The 26,837-nt window shown below is 53.8% G+C and overlaps 10 non-coding genes across 10 annotated transcripts; all 10 read right to left on the reverse strand.

Moving 5' to 3' along the window:
* Positions 1-1,232: 1,232 nt before the first annotated feature.
* LOC132489956 (small nucleolar RNA SNORD116) lies at positions 1,233-1,325 on the reverse strand. Its single transcript, XR_009532321.1, has one exon. It is a non-coding gene; the product is annotated as a small nucleolar RNA SNORD116 (small nucleolar RNA).
* Positions 1,326-4,009: 2,684 nt separating this feature from the next.
* Positions 4,010-4,102, reverse strand: LOC132489957 (small nucleolar RNA SNORD116). Its single transcript, XR_009532322.1, has one exon. It is a non-coding gene; the product is annotated as a small nucleolar RNA SNORD116 (small nucleolar RNA).
* A 2,684-nt stretch (positions 4,103-6,786) lies between these two features.
* LOC132489958 (small nucleolar RNA SNORD116) lies at positions 6,787-6,879 on the reverse strand. The gene has a single exon (XR_009532323.1). It is a non-coding gene; the product is annotated as a small nucleolar RNA SNORD116 (small nucleolar RNA).
* Positions 6,880-9,564: 2,685 nt separating this feature from the next.
* LOC132489959 (small nucleolar RNA SNORD116) lies at positions 9,565-9,657 on the reverse strand. The gene has a single exon (XR_009532324.1). It is a non-coding gene; the product is annotated as a small nucleolar RNA SNORD116 (small nucleolar RNA).
* Positions 9,658-12,341: 2,684 nt separating this feature from the next.
* On the reverse strand, positions 12,342-12,434 carry LOC132489961 (small nucleolar RNA SNORD116). Its single transcript, XR_009532326.1, has one exon. It is a non-coding gene; the product is annotated as a small nucleolar RNA SNORD116 (small nucleolar RNA).
* Positions 12,435-15,118: 2,684 nt separating this feature from the next.
* On the reverse strand, positions 15,119-15,211 carry LOC132489962 (small nucleolar RNA SNORD116). Its single transcript, XR_009532327.1, has one exon. It is a non-coding gene; the product is annotated as a small nucleolar RNA SNORD116 (small nucleolar RNA).
* Positions 15,212-17,896: 2,685 nt separating this feature from the next.
* On the reverse strand, positions 17,897-17,989 carry LOC132489963 (small nucleolar RNA SNORD116). Its single transcript, XR_009532328.1, has one exon. It is a non-coding gene; the product is annotated as a small nucleolar RNA SNORD116 (small nucleolar RNA).
* A 2,684-nt stretch (positions 17,990-20,673) lies between these two features.
* Positions 20,674-20,766, reverse strand: LOC132489964 (small nucleolar RNA SNORD116). Its single transcript, XR_009532329.1, has one exon. It is a non-coding gene; the product is annotated as a small nucleolar RNA SNORD116 (small nucleolar RNA).
* A 2,685-nt stretch (positions 20,767-23,451) lies between these two features.
* Positions 23,452-23,544, reverse strand: LOC132489965 (small nucleolar RNA SNORD116). Its single transcript, XR_009532330.1, has one exon. It is a non-coding gene; the product is annotated as a small nucleolar RNA SNORD116 (small nucleolar RNA).
* Positions 23,545-26,228: 2,684 nt separating this feature from the next.
* Positions 26,229-26,321, reverse strand: LOC132489966 (small nucleolar RNA SNORD116). The gene has a single exon (XR_009532331.1). It is a non-coding gene; the product is annotated as a small nucleolar RNA SNORD116 (small nucleolar RNA).
* Between the last annotated feature and the right edge of the window lie 516 nt (positions 26,322-26,837).

The raw sequence follows: 26,837 nt of genomic DNA on the forward strand, positions 1-26,837 counted from the left end.
CGAGAACCTCCCAGATGTCAAAGGCACTCTCCCCGAGGACCACAGACCGATTTCCAATGGAAGAACTCTGCTTCGCGAGGGGACCTGCAAGCTTCAAAGGGCACAGTGGCTGTCCACGGCAGCGCACCTGGCATCAGAACACTGAACGCATCTCTGCTCCGCCAACGGACTGCTCCAGATAAACCACTAGCTATCCAAAACTCCTGCGTGCCACAAGGGCTGGCCGCATCAGGCCCTCTCGGAGAAACACTTTCGCTTTGCACATTCCCAAACAAGGAAACAAAGTGGCCAAAGGGCATGTTCGCATAACCCAAATACCCCCAAGGTGAGCGGCACAGACGCTTCAACATGTCTAACTTCTCGGCATCCCGCAAGACACCCTTTGGGTGACATACCTCCGGCAACGGGATCACAACTCTACGCAGGTTAAGTATGTAACCACATCCTCATGTACTGCCAAAGCCATCCCCTTCGTGGGCAGCTGATGCCAGCACATCACGAACAGGACGCATTCTTGGGAAGACGTGGCCAGCCCCTGCAACCCAATCATGACAGCCCATCCCACGACATCACACAGGACATGTCCTCATGATGCCTTGCCATCTTCTGCAGGCCAGCAGCCACCACGCAGGCTTCAATGCAGCACTCGGTCCTAACCCCACTCCACGATGACCCACTTAGTGCCAAAACTCTGTCGGGATCTGCAGTGGAGTAGCCGACATGGGCAATACCTAGCCCTAATCCATCAGCTCCCTTCCGTTGAAGACCAACCCCAGCCCACACCCAACCACTGCTCCATCCCCACCGGGCACTAAAGAACTTCAACGCGCCAAAACAAATGACTAGGAGGGACACAGGCCTGGCCTGAGGCTCCAGGCTCCAACCAGGGACGCTTCCTCATTTTGGCTTCCAGAAATAGCCCCCGAAGCTGCATGCACAAATGTGATCCTGGCCAAAGCACACCTTTCCAAGCTGCAAGCTTCCTGGGCCTGCACCAGCACGCACTCCGACTCTGAAGACCAGCAGGAGAGCCTTCCCCCTCGCCTGCCCTCAATGGTCTTTCAGCAGGGACCTAATATGCGTAGATGACCCAGCTTATGGGCAGACACAGTGGACCCCCAGATAGGAGCACCTCGAATTCTGGAACCCTGGTGTGTGTTTGCATGCATGTCAGAAGGGGACGCTGGCACTCACTCCTCACTCTCCCCTACCCCCGAGAGACGAAAAGTGCTGGACCTCAGATTCGATGAGGAGACGGTAGAGTGTTCTCACTCATTTTGTTCAGATTTTCCAAGGAATGCATACAAGGGTGTCATCATCGATCCAAGCACAGGCTGGGATGCTGCAGAACACAACCGGGCATGCCGTGGGGGTCTGAAGAGGAGAGATGACCTCGGAGTACTCCAAAACCCTGGGGAATCCACAGCCCTCAGGCCACTCAGAAAGAGCAACAGTCAATCCACTCTTGCAGCCACTGGGACCGTCTGAGGAAAACCTCATATCCAATGGCACATCTTAGGGTGGGTGAAAGCCTACCTTCCTGAGTTAGCCAGAGCCACGCGTAGCAACATGCCCCCGCATCATTTTTCCTCTTTTCCTTAGCACCTGAAGTCATAAGCCAACGCCTAGGTCTTCTTGTCTTTGCCGACGGCCAGCCTCGTCCAGCAGCTGCACCTGAGAACTGGACATAAATCAGGCAGGCTTCAGAATTGGACCGGTGTACTCAGAGATCATGATTCATGAGAATTTTTACCTGGGCTTGAGTTCGAACCCTGCCTCCCAAGGACGTCTACCTTTACAGAGAACTCAATGTTTGTCTGACAGCACGACTGCAGGAAGTAAGGTGTGTACCTTGGCTGGTACGTGAGAGGGTATATTTTTGTTTTCACGCATGTGCGCTTGTGTGGCTGTTACTGCACACGAGGACGCGCTTGTGGGCGTCTTTGTGTGCCTCTGAATCCGCACCTTGCTCTCTGTGTGTCCCTGTGGCCCTCTCCTGAGACCTCGAACCATAAAAGCCAGAGTTTATACGCAGCGTCCTGGATTTGGACCCCCACACTGAATGGAGAAAGACCTCTTCAAGCTTCAACAGACTGAATGTGAACTTTGAAACCCAGGGGGTTTTGAAATAGGCCACGGACTTCCACTCTTCCACAACCAAGCCTTCTGACCAATGCACAAACACCTGACGAGACCTGCTTTCCGACAGTGGGTGTAACATATAGATGGACCCAGAAATCCTGCAACCTAGTAGAATATGTAATGTGCACTTGGGGCCACTCCCATCATTTTTAGGACCAAGGAAACCTCCTATGTGCGGGCCGACCTGTGACTGGCTACAGGCAAGATGCAGCCCGTCACCTCTCAAGGGGCTAACAAAATTCGGCCCAACTGCCAATTGTTGCCAACTATGCCAAATCACTTTGCGAGGACCCATGGGAATGCCCACCACAGGAAGTGGTGGGCTTCAGTAATCAAGACCCACGTTCAAACCCCACTGCGGAAACTAGGCTAGCTTCCCAGGCACGTGTTGCCAGCATCCAGCCACCAGGTTTGGCGGCCCTGAACCCGGAGGAAACACTCAAATTCTTGACAGTGTTGTCCTACGTGCCCTCCTCCTGCCCACCGGGTAAGTCGAACCTACTGGAAGCCACAGACATCATTCAAACACGGGGTCACTGTATACCAGGGATGGCAGACTGCAAACACGACTGCTTTGATGACACTGACCATACCCCATGCATCCTGGCACTTCTTCACTGACAGAGTGACACTACCGAGAACCTCACAGAGATCAAAGGCACTCTCCCCGAGGACCAGAGACCGATTTCCAATGGAAGAACTCTGCTTCGCGAGGGGACCTGCAAGCTTCAAAGGGCACAGTGGCTGTCCACGGCAGCGCACCTGGCATCGGAACACTGAATGCATCTCTGCTCCGCCAACGGACTGCTCCAGATAAACCACTAGCTATCAAAAACTCCTGCATGCCACAAGGGCTAGCCGCATCATGCCCTCTTGGAGAAACACTTTCGCTTTGCACATTCCCAAACAAGGAAACAAAGTGGCCAAAGGGCATGTTCGCATAACCCAAATACCCCCAAGGTGAGCGGCACAGACGCTTCAACATATCTAACTTCTTGGCGTCCCGCAAGACACCCTTTGGGCGACATTCATCCGGCAACGGGATCACAACTCTACGCAGGTTAAGTACGTAACCGCATCCTCATGTACTGCCAAAGCCATCCCCTTCGTGGGCAGCTGATGCCAGCACATCACGAACAGGACGCATTCTTGGGAAGACGTGGCCAGCTCCTGCAACCCAATCATGACAGCCCATCCCACGACATCACACCGGACACTGTCATCATGATGCCTTGCCATCTTCTGCAGGCCAGCAGCCACCACGCAGGCTTCAATGCAGCACTCGGTCCTAACCCCACTCCACGATGACCCACTTAGTGCCAAAACTCTGTCGGGATCTGCAGTGGAGTAGCCGACATGGGCAATACCTAGCCCTAATCCATCAGCTCCCTTCCGTTGAAGACCAACCCCAGCCCACACCCACCCACTGCTCCATCCCCACCGGGCACTAAATGACTTCAACGTGTCAAAACAAATGACGGGGAGGGACACAGGCCTGGCCTGAGGCTCCAGGCTCCAACCAGGGACGCTTCCTCATTTTGGCTTCCAGAAATAGCCCCCGAAGCTGCATGCACAAATGTGATCCTGGCCAAAGCACACCTTTCCAAGCTGCAAGCTACTGGGCCTACACCAGCACGCACTCCGACACTGAAGACCAGCAGGAGAGCCTTCCCCCTCGCATGCCCTCAACGGTCTTTTAGCAGGGACCTAATATGCGTAGATGACCCAGCTTATGGGCAGACACAGTGGACCCCCAGATAGGAGCACCTCGAATTCTGGAACCCTGGTGTGTGTTTGCATGCAGGTCAGAAGGGGACGCTGGCCCTCACTCCTCACTCTCCCATACCCCCGAGAGACGAAACGTGCTGGACCTCAGATTCGATGAGGAGACGGTAGAGTGTTCTCACTCATTTTGTTCAGATTTTCCAAGGAATGCATACAAGGGTGTCATCATCGATCCAAGCACAGGCTGGGACGCTGCAGAACACAACCGGGCATGCCGTGGGGGTCTGAAGAGGAGAGATGACCTCGGAGTACACCAAAACCCTGGGGAATCTACAGCCCTCAGGCCACTCAGAAAGAGCAACAGTCAATCCACTCTTGCAGCCACTGGGACCGTCTGAGGAAAACCTCATATCCAATGGCACATCTTAGGGTGGGTGAAAGCCTACCTTCCTGAGTTAGCCAGAGCCACGCGTAGCAACATGCCCCCGCGTCATGTTTCCACTTTTCCTTAGCACCTGCAGTCATCAGCCAACACGTAGGTCTTCTTGTCTTTGCCGACGGCCAGCCTCGTCCAGCAGCTGCACCTGAGAACTGGACATAAATCAGGCAGGCTTCAGAATTGGACCGGTGTACTCAGAGATCATGATTCATGAGAATTTTTACCTGGGCTTGAGCTCGAACCCTGCCTCCCAAGGACGTCTACCTTTACAGAGAACTCAATGTTTGTCTGACAGCACGACTGCAGGAAGTAAGGTGTGTACCTTGGCTGGTACGTGAGAGGGTATATTTTTGTTTTCACGCATGTGCGCGTGTGTGACTGTTACTGCACACGAGAACGCGCTTGTGGGCGTCTTCGTGTGCCTCTGAATCCGCATCTTGCTCTCTGTGTGTCCCTGTGGCCCTCTCCTGAGACCTCGAACCATAAAAGCCAGAGTTTACACACAGCGTCCTGGATTTGGAACCCCCAACTGAATGGAGAAAGACCTCTTCAAGCTTCAACAGACTGAATGTGAACTTTGAAACCCAGGGGGTTTTGAAATAGGCCACGGACTTCCACTCTTCCACAACCAAGCCTTCTGACCAACGCACAAACACCTGACGAGACCTGCTTTCCGACCGTGGGTGTAACATATAGATGGACCCAGAAATCCTGCAACCTAGTAGAATATGTAATGTGCACTTGGGGCCACTCCCATCATTTTTAGGACCAAGGAAACCTCCTATGGGCGGGCCGACCTGCGACTGGCAACACACAAGATGCAGCCCGGCACCTCTCAAGGGGCTAACATAATTAGGCCCAACTGCCAATTATTGCCAACTATGCCAAATCACTTTGCGAGGACCCATGGGAATGCCCACCACAGGAAGTGGTGGGCTTCAGTAACCAAGACCCACGTTCAAACCCCACTGCGGAAACTAGGCTAGCTTCCCAGGCACGTGTTGCCAGCATCCAGCCACCAGGTTTGGCGGCCCTGAACCCGGAGGAAACACTCAAATTCGTGACAGTGTTGTCGTACGTGCCCTCCTCCTGCCCACCGGGTAAGTCGAACCTACTGGAAACCACAGACATCATTCAAACACGGGGTCACTGTATACCAGGGATGGCAGACTGCAAACATGACTGCTTTGATGACACTGACCATACCCCATGCATCCTGGCACTTCTTCACTGACAGAGTGACACTACCGAGAACCTCCCAGATGTCAAAGGCACTCTCCCCGAGGACCACAGACCGATTTCCAATGGAAGAACTCTGCTTCGCGAGGGGACCTGCAAGCTTCAAAGGGCACAGTGGCTGTCCACGGCAGCGCACCTGGCATCAGAACACTGAACGCATCTCTGCTCCGCCAACGGACTGCTCCAGATAAACCACTAGCTATCCAAAACTCCTGCGTGCCACAAGGGCTGGCCGCATCATGCCCTCTCGGAGAAACACTTTCGCTTTGCACATTCCCAAACAAGGAAACAAAGTGGCCAAAGGGCATGTTCGCATAACCCAAATACCCCCAAGGTGAGCGGCACAGACGCTTCAACATGTCTAACTTCTCGGCATCCCGCAAGACACCCTTTGGGTGACATACCTCCGGCAACGGGATCACAACTCTACGCAGGTTAAGTATGTAACCACATCCTCATGTACTGCCAAAGCCATCCCCTTCGTGGGCAGCTGATGCCAGCACATCACGAACAGGACGCATTCTTGGGAAGACGTGGCCAGCCCCTGCAACCCAATCATGACAGCCCATCCCACGACATCACACAGGACATGTCCTCATGATGCCTTGCCATCTTCTGCAGGCCAGCAGCCACCACGCAGGCTTCAATTCAGCACTCGGTCCTAACCCCACTCCACGATGACCCACTTAGTGCCAAAACTCTGTCGGGATCTGCAGTGGAGTAGCCGACATGGGCAATACCTAGCCCTAATCCATCAGCTCCCTTCCGTTGAAGACCAACCCCAGCCCACACCCAACCACTGCTCCATCCCCACCGGGCACTAAAGAACTTCAACGCGCCAAAACAAATGACTAGGAGGGACACAGGCCTGGCCTGAGGCTCCAGGCTCCAACCAGGGACGCTTCCTCATTTTGGCTTCCAGAAATAGCCCCCGAAGCTGCATGCACAAATGTGATCCTGGCCAAAGCACACCTTTCCAAGCTGCAAGCTTCCTGGGCCTGCACCAGCACGCACTCCGACTCTGAAGACCAGCAGGAGAGCCTTCCCCCTCGCATGCCCTCAATGGTCTTTCAGCAGGGACCTAATATGCGTAGATGACCCAGCTTATGGGCAGACACAGTGGACCCCCAGATAGGAGCACCTCGAATTCTGGAACCCTGGTGTGTGTTTGCATGCATGTCAGAAGGGGACGCTGGCACTCACTCCTCACTCTCCCCTACACCCGAGAGACGAAAAGTGCTGGACCTCAGATTCGATGAGGAGACGGTAGAGTGTTCTCACTCATTTTGTTCAGATTTTCCAAGGAATGCATACAAGGGTGTCATCATCGATCCAAGCACAGGCTGGGACGCTGCAGAACACAACCGGGCATGCCGTGGGGGTCTGAAGAGGAGAGATGACCTCGGAGTACTCCAAAACCCTGGGGAATCCACAGCCCTCAGGCCACTCAGAAAGAGCAACAGTCAATCCACTCTTGCAGCCACTGGGACCGTCTGAGGAAAACCTCATATCCAATGGCACATCTTAGGGTGGGTGAAAGCCTACCTTCCTGAGTTAGCCAGAGCCACGCGTAGCAACATGCCCCCGCATCATTTTTCCTCTTTTCCTTAGCACCTGAAGTCATAAGCCAACGCCTAGGTCTTCTTGTCTTTGCCGACGGCCAGCCTCGTCCAGCAGCTGCACCTGAGAACTGGACATAAATCAGGCAGGCTTCAGAATTGGACCGGTGTACTCAGAGATCATGATTCATGAGAATTTTTACCTGGGCTTGAGCTCGAACCCAGCCTCCCAAGGACGTCTACCTTTACAGAGAACTCAATGTTTGTCTGACAGCACGACTGCAGGAAGTAAGGTGTGTACCTTGGCTGGTACGTGAGAGGGTATATTTTTGTTTTCACGCATGTGCGCTTGTGTGGCTGTTACTGCACACGAGGACGCGCTTGTGGGCGTCTTTGTGTGCCTCTGAATCCGCACCTTGCTCTCTGTGTGTCCCTGTGGCCCTCTCCTGAGACCTCGAACCATAAAAGCCAGAGTTTATACGCAGCGTCCTGGATTTGGACCCCCACACTGAATGGAGAAAGACCTCTTCAAGCTTCAACAGACTGAATGTGAACTTTGAAACCCAGGGGGTTTTGAAATAGGCCACGGACTTCCACTCTTCCACAACCAAGCCTTCTGACCAATGCACAAACACCTGACGAGACCTGCTTTCCGACAGTGGGTGTAACATATAGATGGACCCAGAAATCCTGCAACCTAGTAGAATATGTAATGTGCACTTGGGGCCACTCCCATCATTTTTAGGACCAAGGAAACCTCCTATGGGCGGGCCGACCTGCGACTGGCTACAGGCAAGATGCAGCCCGTCACCTCTCAAGGGGCTAACAAAATTCGGCCCAACTGCCAATTGTTGCCAACTATGCCAAATCACTTTGCGAGGACCCATGGGAATGCCCACCACAGGAAGTGGTGGGCTTCAGTAATCAAGACCCACGTTCAAACCCCACTGCGGAAACTAGGCTAGCTTCCCAGGCACGTGTTGCCAGCATCCAGCCACCAGGTTTGGCGGCCCTGAACCCGGAGGAAACACTCAAATTCTTGACAGTGTTGTCCTACGTGCCCTCCTCCTGCCCACCGGGTAAGTCGAACCTACTGGAAGCCACAGACATCATTCAAACACGGGGTCACTGTATACCAGGGATGGCAGACTGCAAACACGACTGCTTTGATGACACTGACCATACCCCATGCATCCTGGCACTTCTTCACTGACAGAGTGACACTACCGAGAACCTCACAGAGATCAAAGGCACTCTCCCCGAGGACCAGAGACCGATTTCCAATGGAAGAACTCTGCTTCGCGAGGGGACCTGCAAGCTTCAAAGGGCACAGTGGCTGTCCACGGAAGCGCACCTGGCATCGGAACACTGAATGCATCTCTGCTCCGCCAACGGACTGCTCCAGATAAACCACTAGCTATCCAAAACTCCTGCATGCCACAAGGGCTAGCCGCATCATGCCCTCTTGGAGAAACACTTTCGCTTTGCACATTCCCAAACAAGGAAACAAAGTGGCCAAAGGGCATGTTCGCATAACCCAAATAACCCCAAGGTGAGCGGCACAGACGCTTCAACATATCTAAATTCTTGGCGTCCCGCAAGACACCCTTTGGGCGACATTCATCCGTCAACGGGATCACAACTCTACGCAGGTTAAGTACGTAACCGCATCCTCATGTACTGCCAAAGCCATCCCCTTCGTTGGCAGCTGATGCCAGCACATCACGAACAGGACGCATTCTTGGGAAGACGTGGCCAGCTCCTGCAACCCAATCATGACAGCCCATCCCACGACATCACACCGGACACTGTCATCATGATGCCTTGCCATCTTCTGCAGGCCAGCAGCCACCACGCAGGCTTCAATGCAGCACTCGGTCCTAACCCCACTCCACGATGACCCACTTAGTGCCAAAACTCTGTCGGGATCTGCAGTGGAGTAGCCGACATGGGCAATACCTAGCCCTAATCCATCAGCTCCCTTCCGTTGAAGACCAACCCCAGCCCACACCCACCCACTGCTCCATCCCCACCGGGCACTAAATGACTTCAACGTGTCAAAACAAATGACGGGGAGGGACACAGGCCTGGCCTGAGGCTCCAGGCTCCAACCAGGGACGCTTCCTCATTTTGGCTTCCAGAAATAGCCCCCGAAGCTGCATGCACAAATGTGATCCTGGCCAAAGCACACCTTTCCAAGCTGCAAGCTTACTGGGCCTACACCAGCACGCACTCCGACACTGAAGACCAGCAGGAGAGCCTTCCCCCTCGCATGCCCTCAACGGTCTTTTAGCAGGGACCTAATATGCGTAGATGACCCAGCTTATGGGCAGACACAGTGGACCCCCAGATAGGAGCACCTCGAATTCTGGAACCCTGGTGTGTGTTTGCATGCAGGTCAGAAGGGGACGCTGGCCCTCACTCCTCACTCTCCCCTACCCCCGAGAGACGAAACGTGCTGGACCTCAGATTCGATGAGGAGACGGTAGAGTGTTCTCACTCATTTTGTTCAGATTTTCCAAGGAATGCATACAAGGGTGTCATCATCGATCCAAGCACAGGCTGGGACGCTGCAGAACACAACCGTGCATGCCGTGGGGGTCTGAAGAGGAGAGATGACCTCGGAGTACACCAAAACCCTGGGGAATCTACAGCCCTCAGGCCACTCAGAAAGAGCAACAGTCAATCCACTCTTGCAGCCACTGGGACCGTCTGAGGAAAACCTCATATCCAATGGCACATCTTAGGGTGGGTGAAAGCCTACCTTCCTGAGTTAGCCAGAGCCACGCGTAGCAACATGCCCCCGCGTCATGTTTCCACTTTTCCTTAGCACCTGCAGTCATCAGCCAACACGTAGGTCTTCTTGTCTTTGCCGACGGCCAGCCTCGTCCAGCAGCTGCACCTGAGAACTGGACATAAATCAGGCAGGCTTCAGAATTGGACCGGTGTACTCAGAGATCATGATTCATGAGAATTTTTACCTGGGCTTGAGCTCGGACCCTGTCTCCCAAGGATGTCTACCTTTACAGAGAACTCAATGTTTGTCTGACAGCACGACTGCAGGAAATAAGGCGTGTACGTTGGCCGGTACGTGAGAGGGTATATTTTTGTTTTCACGCATGTGCGCGTGTGTGACTGTTACTGCACACGAGAACGCGCTTGTGGGCGTCTTCGTGTGCCTCTGAATCCGCATCTTGCTCTCTGTGTGTCCCTGTGGCCCTCTCCTGAGACCTCGAACCATAAAAGCCAGAGTTTATACACAGCGTCCTGGATTTGGAACCCCCAACTGAATGGAGAAAGACCTCTTCAAGCTTCAACAGACTGAATGTGAACTTTGAAACCCAGGGGGTTTTGAAATAGGCCACGGACTTCCACTCTTCCACAACCAAGCCTTCTGACCAACGCACAAACACCTGACGAGACCTGCTTTCCGACCGTGGGTGTAACATATAGATGGACCCAGAAATCCTGCAACCTAGTAGAATATGTAATGTGCACTTGGGGCCACTCCCATCATTTTTAGGACCAAGGAAACCTCCTATGGGCGGGCCGACCTGCGACTGGCAACACACAAGATGCAGCCCGGCACCTCTCAAGGGGCTAACATAATTCGGCCCAACTGCCAATTATTGCCAACTATGCCAAATCACTTTGCGAGGACCCATGGGAATGCCCACCACAGGAAGTGGTGGGCTTCAGTAACCAAGACCCACGTTCAAACCCCACTGCGGAAACTAGGCTAGCTTCCCAGGCACGTGTTGCCAGCATCCAGCCACCAGGTTTGGCGGCCCTGAACCCGGAGGAAACACTCAAATTCTTGACAGTGTTGTCCTACGTGCCCTCCTCCTGCCCACCGGGTAAGTCGAACCTACTGGAAGCCACAGACATCATTCAAACACGGGGTCACTGTATACCAGGGATGGCAGACTGCAAACATGACTGCTTTGATGACACTGACCATACCCCATGCATCCTGGCACTTCTTCACTGACAGAGTGACACTACCGAGGACCTCCCAGATGTCAAAGGCACTCTCCCCGAGGACCACAGACCGATTTCCAATGGAAGAACTCTGCTTCGCGAGGGGACCTGCAAGCTTCAAAGGGCACAGTGGCTGTCCACAGCAGCGCACCTGGCATCAGAACACTGAACGCATCTCTGCTCCGCCAACGGACTGCTCCAGATAAACCACTAGCTATCCAAAACTCCTGCGTGCCACAAGGGCTGGCCGCATCATGCCCTCTCGGAGAAACACTTTCGCTTTGCACATTCCCAAACAAGGAAACAAAGTGGCCAAAGGGCATGTTCGCATAACCCAAATACCCCCAAGGTGAGCGGCACAGACGCTTCAACATGTCTAACTTCTCGGCATCCCGCAAGACACCCTTTGGGTGACATACCTCCGGCAACGGGATCACAACTCTACGCAGGTTAAGTATGTAACCACATCCTCATGTACTGCCAAAGCCATCCCCTTCGTGGGCAGCTGATGCCAGCACATCACGAACAGGACGCATTCTTGGGAAGACGTGGCCAGCCCCTGCAACCCAATCATGACAGCCCATCCCACGACATCACACAGGACATGTCCTCATGATGCCTTGCCATCTTCTGCAGGCCAGCAGCCACCACGCAGGCTTCAATGCAGCACTCGGTCCTAACCCCACTCCACGATGACCCACTTAGTGCCAAAACTCTGTCGGGATCTGCAGTGGAGTAGCCGACATGGGCAATACCTAGCCCTAATCCATCAGCTCCCTTCCGTTGAAGACCAACCCCAGCCCACACCCAACCACTGCTCCATCCCCACCGGGCACTAAAGAACTTCAACGCGCCAAAACAAATGACTAGGAGGGACACAGGCCTGGCCTGAGGCTCCAGGCTCCAACCAGGGACGCTTCCTCATTTTGGCTTCCAGAAATAGCCCCCGAAGCTGCATGCACAAATGTGATCCTGGCCAAAGCACACCTTTCCAAGCTGCAAGCTTCCTGGGCCTGCACCAGCACGCACTCCGACTCTGAAGACCAGCAGGAGAGCCTTCCCCCTCGCATGCCCTCAATGGTCTTTCAGCAGGGACCTAATATGCGTAGATGACCCAGCTTATGGGCAGACACAGTGGACCCCCAGATAGGAGCACCTCGAATTCTGGAACCCTGGTGTGTGTTTGCATGCATGTCAGAAGGGGACGCTGGCACTCACTCCTCACTCTCCCCTACCCCCGAGAGACGAAAAGTGCTGGACCTCAGATTCGATGAGGAGACGGTAGAGTGTTCTCACTCATTTTGTTCAGATTTTCCAAGGAATGCATACAAGGGTGTCATCATCGATCCAAGCACAGGCTGGGATGCTGCAGAACACAACCGGGCATGCCGTGGGGGTCTGAAGAGGAGAGATGACCTCGGAGTACTCCAAAACCCTGGGGAATCCACAGCCCTCAGGCCACTCAGAAAGAGCAACAGTCAATCCACTCTTGCAGCCACTGGGACCGTCTGAGGAAAACCTCATATCCAATGGCACATCTTAGGGTGGGTGAAAGCCTACCTTCCTGAGTTAGCCAGAGCCACGCGTAGCAACATGCCCCCGCATCATTTTTCCTCTTTTCCTTAGCACCTGAAGTCATAAGCCAACGCCTAGGTCTTCTTGTCTTTGCCGACGGCCAGCCTCGTCCAGCAGCTGCACCTGAGAACTGGACATAAATCAGGCAGGCTTCAGAATTGGACCGGTGTACTCAGAGATCATGATTCATGAGAATTTTTACCTGGGCTTGAGTTCGAACCCTGCCTCCCAAGGACGTCTACCTTTACAGAGAACTCAATGTTTGTCTGACAGCACGACTGCAGGAAGTAAGGTGTGTACCTTGGCTGGTACGTGAGAGGGTATATTTTTGTTTTCACGCATGTGCGCTTGTGTGGCTGTTACTGCACACGAGGACGCGCTTGTGGGCGTCTTTGTGTGCCTCTGAATCCGCACCTTGCTCTCTGTGTGTCCCTGTGGCCCTCTCCTGAGACCTCGAACCATAAAAGCCAGAGTTTATACGCAGCGTCCTGGATTTGGACCCCCACACTGAATGGAGAAAGACCTCTTCAAGCTTCAACAGACTGAATGTGAACTTTGAAACCCAGGGGGTTTTGAAATAGGCCACGGACTTCCACTCTTCCACAACCAAGCCTTCTGACCAATGCACAAACACCTGACGAGACCTGCTTTCCGACAGTGGGTGTAACATATAGATGGACCCAGAAATCCTGCAACCTAGTAGAATATGTAATGTGCACTTGGGGCCACTCCCATCATTTTTAGGACCAAGGAAACCTCCTATGTGCGGGCCGACCTGTGACTGGCTACAGGCAAGATGCAGCCCGTCACCTCTCAAGGGGCTAACAAAATTCGGCCCAACTGCCAATTGTTGCCAACTATGCCAAATCACTTTGCGAGGACCCATGGGAATGCCCACCACAGGAAGTGGTGGGCTTCAGTAATCAAGACCCACGTTCAAACCCCACTGCGGAAACTAGGCTAGCTTCCCAGGCACGTGTTGCCAGCATCCAGCCACCAGGTTTGGCGGCCCTGAACCCGGAGGAAACACTCAAATTCTTGACAGTGTTGTCCTACGTGCCCTCCTCCTGCCCACCGGGTAAGTCGAACCTACTGGAAGCCACAGACATCATTCAAACACGGGGTCACTGTATACCAGGGATGGCAGACTGCAAACACGACTGCTTTGATGACACTGACCATACCCCATGCATCCTGGCACTTCTTCACTGACAGAGTGACACTACCGAGAACCTCACAGAGATCAAAGGCACTCTCCCCGAGGACCAGAGACCGATTTCCAATGGAAGAACTCTGCTTCGCGAGGGGAACTGCAAGCTTCAAAGGGCACAGTGGCTGTCCACGGCAGCGCACCTGGCATCGGAACACTGAATGCATCTCTGCTCCGCCAACGGACTGCTCCAGATAAACCACTAGCTATCAAAAACTCCTGCATGCCACAAGGGCTAGCCGCATCATGCCCTCTTGGAGAAACACTTTCGCTTTGCACATTCCCAAACAAGGAAACAAAGTGGCCAAAGGGCATGTTCGCATAACCCAAATAACCCCAAGGTGAGCGGCACAGACGCTTCAACATATCTAACTTCTTGGCGTCCCGCAAGACACCCTTTGGGCGACATTCATCCGGCAACGGGATCACAACTCTACGCAGGTTAAGTACGTAACCGCATCCTCATGTACTGCCAAAGCCATCCCCTTCGTGGGCAGCTGATGCCAGCACATCACGAACAGGACGCATTCTTGGGAAGACGTGGCCAGCTCCTGCAACCCAATCATGACAGCCCATCCCACGACATCACACCGGACACTGTCATCATGATGCCTTGCCATCTTCTGCAGGCCAGCAGCCACCACGCAGGCTTCAATGCAGCACTCGGTCCTAACCCCACTCCACGATGACCCACTTAGTGCCAAAACTCTGTCGGGATCTGCAGTGGAGTAGCCGACATGGGCAATACCTAGCCCTAATCCATCAGCTCCCTTCCGTTGAAGACCAACCCCAGCCCACACCCACCCACTGCTCCATCCCCACCGGGCACTAAATGACTTCAACGTGTCAAAACAAATGACGGGGAGGGACACAGGCCTGGCCTGAGGCTCCAGGCTCCAACCAGGGACGCTTCCTCATTTTGGCTTCCAGAAATAGCCCCCGAAGCTGCATGCACAAATGTGATCCTGGCCAAAGCACACCTTTCCAAGCTGCAAGCTACTGGGCCTACACCAGCACGCACTCCGACACTGAAGACCAGCAGGAGAGCCTTCCCCCTCGCATGCCCTCAACGGTCTTTTAGCAGGGACCTAATATGCGTAGATGACCCAGCTTATGGGCAGACACAGTGGACCCCCAGATAGGAGCACCTCGAATTCTGGAACCCTGGTGTGTGTTTGCATGCAGGTCAGAAGGGGACGCTGGCCCTCACTCCTCACTCTCCCATACCCCCGAGAGACGAAACGTGCTGGACCTCAGATTCGATGAGGAGACGGTAGAGTGTTCTCACTCATTTTGTTCAGATTTTCCAAGGAATGCATACAAGGGTGTCATCATCGATCCAAGCACAGGCTGGGACGCTGCAGAACACAACCGTGCATGCCGTGGGGGTCTGAAGAGGAGAGATGACCTCGGAGTACACCAAAACCCTGTGGAATCTACAGCCCTCAGGCCACTCAGAAAGAGCAACAGTCAATCCACTCTTGCAGCCACTGGGACCGTCTGAGGAAAACCTCATATCCAATGGCACATCTTAGGGTGGGTGAAAGCCTACCTTCCTGAGTTAGCCAGAGCCACGCGTAGCAACATGCCCCCGCGTCATGTTTCCACTTTTCCTTAGCACCTGCAGTCATCAGCCAACACGTAGGTCTTCTTGTCTTTGCCGACGGCCAGCCTCGTCCAGCAGCTGCACCTGAGAACTGGACATAAATCAGGCAGGCTTCAGAATTGGACCGGTGTACTCAGAGATCATGATTCATGAGAATTTTTACCTGGGCTTGAGCTCGGACCCTGTCTCCCAAGGATGTCTACCTTTACAGAGAACTCAATGTTTGTCTGACAGCACGACTGCAGGAAATAAGGCGTGTACGTTGGCCGGTACGTGAGAGGGTATATTTTTGTTTTCACGCATGTGCGCGTGTGTGACTGTTACTGCACACGAGAACGCGCTTGTGGGCGTCTTCGTGTGCCTCTGAATCCGCATCTTGCTCTCTGTGTGTCCCTGTGGCCCTCTCCTGAGACCTCGAACCATAAAAGCCAGAGTTTATACACAGCGTCCTGGATTTGGAACCCCCAACTGAATGGAGAAAGACCTCTTCAAGCTTCAACAGACTGAATGTGAACTTTGAAACCCAGGGGGTTTTGAAATAGGCCACGGACTTCCACTCTTCCACAACCAAGCCTTCTGACCAACGCACAAACACCTGACGAGACCTGCTTTCCGACCGTGGGTGTAACATATAGATGGACCCAGAAATCCTGCAACCTAGTAGAATATGTAATGTGCACTTGGGGCCACTCCCATCATTTTTAGGACCAAGGAAACCTCATATGGGCGGGCCGACCTGCGACTGGCAACACACAAGATGCAGCCCGGCACCTCTCAAGGGGCTAACATAATTCGGCCCAACTGCCAATTATTGCCAACTATGCCAAATCACTTTGCGAGGACCCATGGGAATGCCCACCACAGGAAGTGGTGGGCTTCAGTAACCAAGACCCACGTTCAAACCCCACTGCGGAAACTAGGCTAGCTTCCCAGGCACGTGTTGCCAGCATCCAGCCACCAGGTTTGGCGGCCCTGAACCCGGAGGAAACACTCAAATTCTTGACAGTGTTGTCCTACGTGCCCTCCTCCAGCCCACCGGGTAAGTCGAACCTACTGGAAGCCACAGACATCATTCAAACACGGGGTCACTGTATACCAGGGATGGCAGACTGCAAACATGACTGCTTTGATGACACTGACCATACCCCATGCATCCTGGCACTTCTTCACTGACAGAGTGACACTACCGAGAACCTCCCAGATGTCAAAGGCACTCTCCCCGAGGACCACAGACCGATTTCCAATGGAAGAACTCTGCTTCGCGAGGGGACCTGCAAGCTTCAAAGGGCACAGTGGCTGTCCACGGCAGCGCACCTGGCATCAGAACACTGAACGCATCTCTGCTCCGCCAACGGACTGCTCCAGATAAACCACTAGCTATCCAAAACTCCTGCGTGCCACAAGGGCTGGCCGCATCATGCCCTCTCGGAGAAACACTTTCGCTTTGCACATTCCCAAACAAGGAAACAAAGTGGCCAAAGGGCATGTTCGCATAACCCAAATACCCCCAAGGTGAGCGGCACAGACGCTTCAACATGTCTAACTTCTCGGCATCCCGCAAGACACCCTTTGGGCGACATTCATCCGGCAACGGGATCACAACTCTACGCAGGTTAAGTACGTAACCGCATCCTCACGTACTGCCAAAGCCATCCCCTTCATGGGCAGCTGATGCCAGCACATCACGAACAGGACGCATTCTTGGGAAGACGTGGCCAGCTCCTGCAACCCAATCATGACAGCCCATCCCACGACATCACACCGGACACTGTCATCATGATGCCTTGCCATCTTCTGCAGGCCAGCAGCCACCACGCAGGCTTCAATGCAGCACTCGGTCCTAACCCCACTCCACGATGACCCACTTAGTGCCAAAACTCTGTCGGGATCTGCAGTGGAGTAGCCGACATGGGCAATACCTAGCCCTAATCCATCAGCTCCCTTCCGTTGAAGACCAACCCCAGCCCACACCCAACCACTGCTCCATCCCCACCGGGCACTAAATGACTTCAACGCGTCAAAACAAATGACGGGGAGGGACACAGGCCTGGCCTGAGGCTCCAGGCTCCAACCAGGGACGCTTCCTCATTTTGGCTTCCAGAAATAGCCCCCGAAGCTGCATGCACAAATGTGATCCTGGCCAAAGCACACCTTTCCAAGCTGCAAGCTTACTGGGCCTACACCAGCACGCACTCCGACACTGAAGACCAGCAGGAGAGCCTTCCCCCTCGCATGCCCTCAACGGTCTTTTAGCAGGGACCTAATATGCGTAGATGACCCAGCTTATGGGCAGACACAGTGGACCCCCAGATAGGAGCACCTCGAATTCTGGAACCCTGGTGTGTGTTTGCATGCAGGTCAGAAGGGGACGCTGGCCCTCACTCCTCACTCTCCCATACCCCCGAGAGACGAAACGTGCTGGACCTCAGATTCGATGAGGAGACGGTAGAGTGTTCTCACTCATTTTGTTCAGATTTTCCAAGGAATGCATACAAGGGTGTCATCATCGATCCAAGCACAGGCTGGGACGCTGCAGAACACAACCGGGCATGCCGTGGGGGTCTGAAGAGGAGAGATGACCTCGGAGTACACCAAAACCCTGGGGAATCTACAGCCCTCAGGCCACTCAGAAAGAGCAACAGTCAATCCACTCTTGCAGCCACTGGGACCGTCTGAGGAAAACCTCATATCCAATGGCACATCTTAGGGTGGGTGAAAGCCTACCTTCCTGAGTTAGCCAGAGCCACGCATAGCAACATGCCCCCGCGTCATGTTTCCACTTTTCCTTAGCACCTGCAGTCATCAGCCAACACGTAGGTCTTCTTGTCTTTGCCGACGGCCAGCCTCGTCCAGCAGCTGCACCTGAGAACTGGACATAAATCAGGCAGGCTTCAGAATTGGACCGGTGTAATCAGAGATCATGATTCATGAGAATTTTTACCTGGGCTTGAGCTCGGACCCTGTCTCCCAAGGATGTCTACCTTTACAGAGAACTCAATGTTTGTCTGACAGCACGACTGCAGGAAATAAGGCGTGTACGTTGGCCGGTACGTGAGAGGGTATATTTTTGTTTTCATGCATGTGCGCGTGTGTGACTGTTACTGCAGACGAGAACGCGCTTGTGGGCGTCTTCGTGTGCCTCTGAATCCGCATCTTGCTTTCTGTGTGTCCCTGTGGCCCTCTCCTGAGACCTCGAACCATAAAAGCCAGAGTTTATACACAGCGTCCTGGATTTGGAACCCCCAACTGAATGGAGAAAGACCTCTTCAAGCTTCAACAGACTGAATGTGAACTTTGAAACCCAGGGGGTTTTGAAATAGGCCACGGACTTCCACTCTTCCACAACCAAGCCTTCTGACCAACGCACAAACACCTGACGAGACCTGCTTTCCGACCGTGGGTGTAACATATAGATGGACCCAGAAATCCTGCAACCTAGTAGAATATGTAATGTGCACTTGGGGCCACTCCCATCATTTTTAGGACCAAGGAAACCTCCTATGGGCGGGCCGACCTGCGACTGGCAACACACAAGATGCAGCCCGGCACCTCTCAAGGGGCTAACATAATTAGGCCCAACTGCCAATTATTGCCAACTATGCCAAATCACTTTGCGAGGACCCATGGGAATGCCCACCACAGGAAGTGGTGGGCTTCAGTAACCAAGACCCACGTTCAAACCCCACTGCGGAAACTAGGCTAGCTTCCCAGGCACGTGTTGCCAGCATCCAGCCACCAGGTTTGGCGGCCCTGAACCCGGAGGAAACACTCAAATTCGTGACAGTGTTGTCGTACGTGCCCTCCTCCTGCCCACCGGGTAAGTCGAACCTACTGGAAGCCACAGACATCATTCAAACACGGGGTCACTGTATACCAGGGATGGCAGACTGCAAACATGACTGCTTTGATGACACTGACCATACCCCATGCATCCTGGCACTTCTTCACTGACAGAATGACACTACCGAGAACCTCCCAGATGTCAAAGGCATTCTCCCCGAGGACCACAGACCGATTTCCAATGGAAGAACTCTGCTTCGCGAGGGGACCTGCAAGCTTCAAAGGGCACAGTGGCTGTCCTCGGCAGCGCACCTGGCATCAGAACACTGAACGCATCTCTGCTCCGCCAACGGACTGCTCCAGATAAACCACTAGCTGTCCAAAACTCCTGCGTGCCACAAGGGCTGGCCGCATCATGCCCTCTCGGAGAAACACTTTCGCTTTGCACATTCCCAAACAAGGAAACAAAGTGGCCAAAGGGCATGTTCGCATAACCCAAATACCCCCAAGGTGAGCGGCACAGACGCTTCAACATGTCTAACTTCTCGGCATCCCGCAAGACACCCTTTGGGCGACATACCTCCGGCAACGGGATCACAACTCTACGCAGGTTAAGTATGTAACCACATCCTCATGTACTGCCAAAGCCATCCCCTTCGTGGGCAGCTGATGCCAGCACATCACGAACAGGACGCATTCTTGGGAAGACGTGGCCAGCCCCTGCAACCCAATCATGACAGCCCATCCCACGACATCACACAGGACATGTCCTCATGATGCCTTGCCATCTTCTGCAGGCCAGCAGCCACCACGCAGGCTTCAATGCAGCACTCGGTCCTAACCCCACTCCACGATGACCCACTTAGTGCCAAAACTCTGTCGGGATCTGCAGTGGAGTAGCCGACATGGGCAATACCTAGCCCTAATCCATCAGCTCCCTTCCATTGAAGACCAACCCCAGCCCACACCCAACCACTGCTCCATCCCCACCGGGCACTAAAGAACTTCAACGCGCCAAAACAAATGACTAGGAGGGACACAGGCCTGGCCTGAGGCTCCAGGCTCCAACCAGGGACGCTTCCTCATTTTGGCTTCCAGAAATAGCCCCCGAAGCTGCATGCACAAATGTGATCCTGGCCAAAGCACACCTTTCCAAGCTGCAAGCTTCCTGGGCCTGCACCAGCACGCACTCCGACTCTGAAGACCAGCAGGAGAGCCTTCCCCCTCGCATGCCCTCAATGGTCTTTCAGCAGGGACCTAATATGCGTAGATGACCCAGCTTATGGGCAGACACAGTGGACCCCCAGATAGGAGCACCTCGAATTCTGGAACCCTGGTGTGTGTTTGCATGCATGTCAGAAGGGGACGCTGGCACTCACTCCTCACTCTCCCCTACCCCCGAGAGACGAAAAGTGCTGGACCTCAGATTCGATGAGGAGACGGTAGAGTGTTCTCACTCATTTTGTTCAGATTTTCCAAGGAATGCATACAAGGGTGTCATCATCGATCCAAGCACAGGCTGGGACGCTGCAGAACACAACCGGGCATGCCGTGGGGGTCTGAAGAGGAGAGATGACCTCGGAGTACTCCAAAACCCTGGGGAATCCACAGCCCTCAGGCCACTCAGAAAGAGCAACAGTCAATCCACTCTTGCAGCCACTGGGACCGTCTGAGGAAAACCTCATATCCAATGGCACATCTTAGGGTGGGTGAAAGCCTACCTTCCTGAGTTAGCCAGAGCCACGCGTAGCAACATGCCCCCGCATCATTTTTCCTCTTTTCCTTAGCACCTGAAGTCATAAGCCAACGCCTAGGTCTTCTTGTCTTTGCCGACGGCCAGCCTCGTCCAGCAGCTGCACCTGAGAACTGGACATAAATCAGGCAGGCTTCAGAATTGGACCGGTGTACTCAGAGATCATGATTCATGAGAATTTTTACCTGGGCTTGAGCTCGAACCCTGCCTCCCAAGGACGTCTACCTTTACAGAGAACTCAATGTTTGTCTGACAGCACGACTGCAGGAAGTAAGGTGTGTACCTTGGCTGGTACGTGAGAGGGTATATTTTTGTTTTCACGCATGTGCGCTTGTGTGGCTGTTACTGCACACGAGGACGCGCTTGTGGGCGTCTTTGTGTGCCTCTGAATCCGCACCTTGCTCTCTGTGTGTCCCTGTGGCCCTCTCCTGAGACCTCGAACCATAAAAGCCAGAGTTTATACGCAGCGTCCTGGATTTGGAACCCCACACTGAATGGAGAAAGACCTCTTCAAGCTTCAACAGACTGAATGTGAACTTTGAAACCCAGGGGGTTTTGAAATAGGCCACGGACTTCCACTCTTCCACAACCAAGCCTTCTGACCAATGCACAAACACCTGACGAGACCTGCTTTCCGACAGTGGGTGTAACATATAGATGGACCCAGAAATCCTGCAACCTAGTAGAATATGTAATGTGCACTTGGGGCCACTCCCATCATTTTTAGGACCAAGGAAACCTCCTATGGGCGGGCCGACCTGCGACTGGCTACAGGCAAGATGCAGCCCGTCACCTCTCAAGGGGCTAACAAAATTCGGCCCAACTGCCAATTGTTGCTAACTATGCCAAATCACTTTGCGAGGACCCATGGGAATGCCCACCACAGGAAGTGGTGGGCTTCAGTAATCAAGACCCACGTTCAAACCCCACTGCGGAAACTAGGCTAGCTTCCCAGGCACGTGTTGCCAGCATCCAGCCACCAGGTTTGGCGGCCCTGAACCCGGAGGAAACACTCAAATTCTTGACAGTGTTGTCCTACGTGCCCTCCTCCTGCCCACCGGGTAAGTCGAACCTACTGGAAGCCACAGACATCATTCAAACACGGGGTCACTGTATACCAGGGATGGCAGACTGCAAACACGACTGCTTTGATGACACTGACCATACCCCATGCATCCTGGCACTTCTTCACTGACAGAGTGACACTACCGAGAACCTCACAGAGATCAAAGGCACTCTCCCCGAGGACCAGAGACCGATTTCCAATGGAAGAACTCTGCTTCGCGAGGGGACCTGCAAGCTTCAAAGGGCACAGTGGCTGTCCACGGAAGCGCACCTGGCATCGGAACACTGAATGCATCTCTGCTCCGCCAACGGACTGCTCCAGATAAACCACTAGCTATCCAAAACTCCTGCGTGCCGCAAGGGCTAGCCGCATCATGCCCTCTTGGAGAAACACTTTCGCTTTGCACATTCCCAAACAAGGAAACAAAGTGGCCAAAGGGCATGTTCGCATAACCCAAATAACCCCAAGGTGAGCGGCACAGACGCTTCAACATATCTAACTTCTTGGCGTCCCGCAAGACACCCTTTGGGCGACATACCTCCGGCAACGGGATCACAACTCTACGCAGGTTAAGTACGTAACCACATCCTCATGTACTGCCAAAGCCATTCCCTTCGTGGGCAGCTGATGCCAGCACATCACGAACAGGACGCATTCTTGGGAAGACGTGGCCAGCTCCTGCAACCCAATCATGACACCCCATCCCACGACATCACACCGAACACTGTCATCATGATGCCTTGCCATCTTCTGCAGGCCAGCAGCCACCACGCAGGCTTCAATGCAGCACTCGGTCCTAACCCCACTCCACGATGACCCACTTAGTGCCAAAACTCTGTCGGGATCTGCAGTGGAGTAGCCGACATGGGCAATACCTAGCCCTAATCCATCAGCTCCCTTCCGTTGAAGACCAACCCCAGCCCACACCCACCCACTGCTCCATCCCCACCGGGCACTAAATGACTTCAACGTGTCAAAACAAATGACGGGGAGGGACACAGGCCTGGCCTGAGGCTCCAGTCTCCAACCAGGGACGCTTCCTTATTTTGGCTTCCAGAAATAGCCCCCGAAGCTGCATGCACAAATGTGATCCTGGCCAAAGCACACCTTTCCAAGCTGCAAGCTTACTGGGCCTACACCAGCACGCACTCCGACACTGAAGACCAGCAGGAGAGCCTTCCCCCTCGCATGCCCTCAACGGTCTTTTAGCAGGGACCTAATATGCGTAGATGACCCAGCTTATGGGCAGACACAGTGGACCCCCAGATAGGAGCACCTCGAATTCTGGAACCCTGGTGTGTGTTTGCATGCATGTCAGAAGGGGACGCTGGCCCTCACTCCTCACTCTCCCATACCCCCGAGAGACGAAACGTGCTGGACCTCAGATTCGATGAGGAGACGGTAGAGTGTTCTCACTCATTTTGTTCAGATTTTCCAAGGAATGCATACAAGGGTGTCATCATCGATCCAAGCACAGGCTGGGACGCTGCAGAACACAACCGGGCATGCCGTGGGGGTCTGAAGAGGAGAGATGACCTCGGAGTACACCAAAACCCTGGGGAATCTACAGCCCTCAGGCCACTCAGAAAGAGCAACAGTCAATCCACTCTTGCAGCCACTGGGACCGTCTGAGGAAAACCTCATATCCAATGGCACATCTTAGGGTGGGTGAAAGCCTACCTTCCTGAGTTAGCCAGAGCCATGCGTAGCAACATGCCCCCGCGTCATGTTTCCACTTTTCCTTAGCACCTGCAGTCATCAGCCAACACGTAGGTCTTCTTGTCTTTGCCGACGGCCAGCCTCGTCCAGCAGCTGCACCTGAGAACTGGACATAAATCAGGCAGGCTTCAGAATTGGACTGGTGTACTCAGAGATCATGATTCATGAGAATTTTTACCTGGGCTTGAGCTCGGACCCTGTCTCCCAAGGATGTCTACCTTTACAGAGAACTCAATGTTTGTCTGACAGCACGACTGCAGGAAATAAGGCGTGTACGTTGGCCGGTACGTGAGAGGGTATATTTTTGTTTTCACGCATGTGCGCGTGTGTGACTGTTACTGCACACGAGAACGCGCTTGTGGGCGTCTTCGTGTGCCTCTGAATCCGCATCTTGCTCTCTGTGTGTCCCTGTGGCCCTCTCCTGAGACCTCGACCCATAAAAGCCAGAGTTTATACACAGCGTCCTGGATTTGGAACCCCCAACTGAATGGAGAAAGACCTCTTCAAGCTTCAACAGACTGAATGTGAACTTTGAAACCCAGGGGGTTTTGAAATAGGCCACGGACTTCCACTCTTCCACAACCAAGCCTTCTGACCAACGCACAAACACCTGACGAGACCTGCTTTCCGACCGTGGGTGTAACATATAGATGGACCCAGAAATCCTGCAACCTAGTAGAATATGTAATGTGCACTTGGGGCCACTCCCATCATTTTTAGGACCAAGGAAACCTCCTATGGGCGGGCCGACCTGCGACTGGCAACACACAAGATGCAGCCCGGCACCTCTCAAGGGGCTAACATAATTCGGCCCAACTGCCAATTATTGCCAACTATGCCAAATCACTTTGCGAGGACCCATGGGAATGCCCACCACAGGAAGTGGTGGGCTTCAGTAACCAAGACCCACGTTCAAACCCCACTGCGGAAACTAGGCTAGCTTCCCAGGCACGTGTTGCCAGCATCCAGCCACCAGGTTTGGCGGCCCTGAACCCGGAGGAAACACTCAAATTCTTGACAGTGTTGTCGTACGTGCCCTCCTCCTGCCCACCGGGTAAGTCGAACCTACTGGAAGCCACAGACATCATTCAAACACGGGGTCACTGTATACCAGGGATGGCAGACTGCAAACATGACTGCTTTGATGACACTGACCATACCCCATGCATCCTGGCACTTCTTCACTGACAGAGTGACACTACCGAGAACCTCCCAGATGTCAAAGGCACTCTCCCCGAGGACCACAGACCGATTTCCAATGGAAGAACTCTGCTTCGCGAGGGGACCTGCAAGCTTCAAAGGGCACAGTGGCTGTCCACGGCAGCGCACCTGGCATCAGAACACTGAACGCATCTCTGCTCCGCCAACGGACTGCTCCAGATAAACCACTAGCTATCCAAAACTCCTGCGTGCCACAAGGGCTGGCCGCATCATGCCCTCTCGGAGAAACACTTTCGCTTTGCACATTCCCAAACAAGGAAACAAAGTGGCCAAAGGGCATGTTCGCATAACCCAAATACCCCCAAGGTGAGCGGCACAGACGCTTCAACATGTCTAACTTCTCGGCATCCCGCAAGACACCCTTTGGGTGACATACCTCCGGCAACGGGATCACAACTCTACGCAGGTTAAGTATGTAACCACATCCTCATGTACTGCCAAAGCCATCCCCTTCGTGGGCAGCTGATGCCAGCACATCACGAACAGGACGCATTCTTGGGAAGACGTGGCCAGCCCCTGCAACCCAATCATGACAGCCCATCCCACGACATCACACAGGACATGTCCTCATGATGCCTTGCCATCTTCTGCAGGCCAGCAGCCACCACGCAGGCTTCAATGCAGCACTCGGTCCTAACCCCACTCCACGATGACCCACTTAGTGCCAAAACTCTGTCGGGATCTGCAGTGGAGTAGCCGACATGGGCAATACCTAGCCCTAATCCATCAGCTCCCTTCCGTTGAAGACCAACCCCAGCCCACACCCAACCACTGCTCCATCCCCACCGGGCACTAAAGAACTTCAACGCGCCAAAACAAATGACTAGGAGGGACACAGGCCTGGCCTGAGGCTCCAGGCTCCAACCAGGGACGCTTCCTCATTTTGGCTTCCAGAAATAGCCCCCGAAGCTGCATGCACAAATGTGATCCTGGCCAAAGCACACCTTTCCAAGCTGCAAGCTTCCTGGGCCTGCACCAGCACGCACTCCGACTCTGAAGACCAGCAGGAGAGCCTTCCCCCTCGCATGCCCTCAATGGTCTTTCAGCAGGGACCTAATATGCGTAGATGACCCAGCTTATGGGCAGACACAGTGGACCCCCAGATAGGAGCACCTCGAATTCTGGAACCCTGGTGTGTGTTTGCATGCATGTCAGAAGGGGACGCTGGCACTCACTCCTCACTCTCCCCTACACCCGAGAGACGAAAAGTGCTGGACCTCAGATTCGATGAGGAGACGGTAGAGTGTTCTCACTCATTTTGTTCAGATTTTCCAAGGAATGCATACAAGGGTGTCATCATCGATCCAAGCACAGGCTGGGACGCTGCAGAACACAACCGGGCATGCCGTGGGGGTCTGAAGAGGAGAGATGACCTCGGAGTACTCCAAAACCCTGGGGAATCCACAGCCCTCAGGCCACTCAGAAAGAGCAACAGTCAATCCACTCTTGCAGCCACTGGGACCGTCTGAGGAAAACCTCATATCCAATGGCACATCTTAGGGTGGGTGAAAGCCTACCTTCCTGAGTTAGCCAGAGCCACGCGTAGCAACATGCCCCCGCATCATTTTTCCTCTTTTCCTTAGCACCTGAAGTCATAAGCCAACGCCTAGGTCTTCTTGTCTTTGCCGACGGCCAGCCTCGTCCAGCAGCTGCACCTGAGAACTGGACATAAATCAGGCAGGTTTCAGAATTGGACCGGTGTACTCAGAGATCATGATTCATGAGAATTTTTACCTGGGCTTGAGCTCGAACCCTGCCTCCCAAGGACGTCTACCTTTACAGAGAACTCAATGTTTGTCTGACAGCACGACTGCAGGAAGTA

Source organism: Mesoplodon densirostris, chromosome 4, assembly GCF_025265405.1.
Source record: "Mesoplodon densirostris isolate mMesDen1 chromosome 4, mMesDen1 primary haplotype, whole genome shotgun sequence".
Lineage (NCBI taxonomy): Eukaryota > Metazoa > Chordata > Mammalia > Artiodactyla > Ziphiidae > Mesoplodon > Mesoplodon densirostris.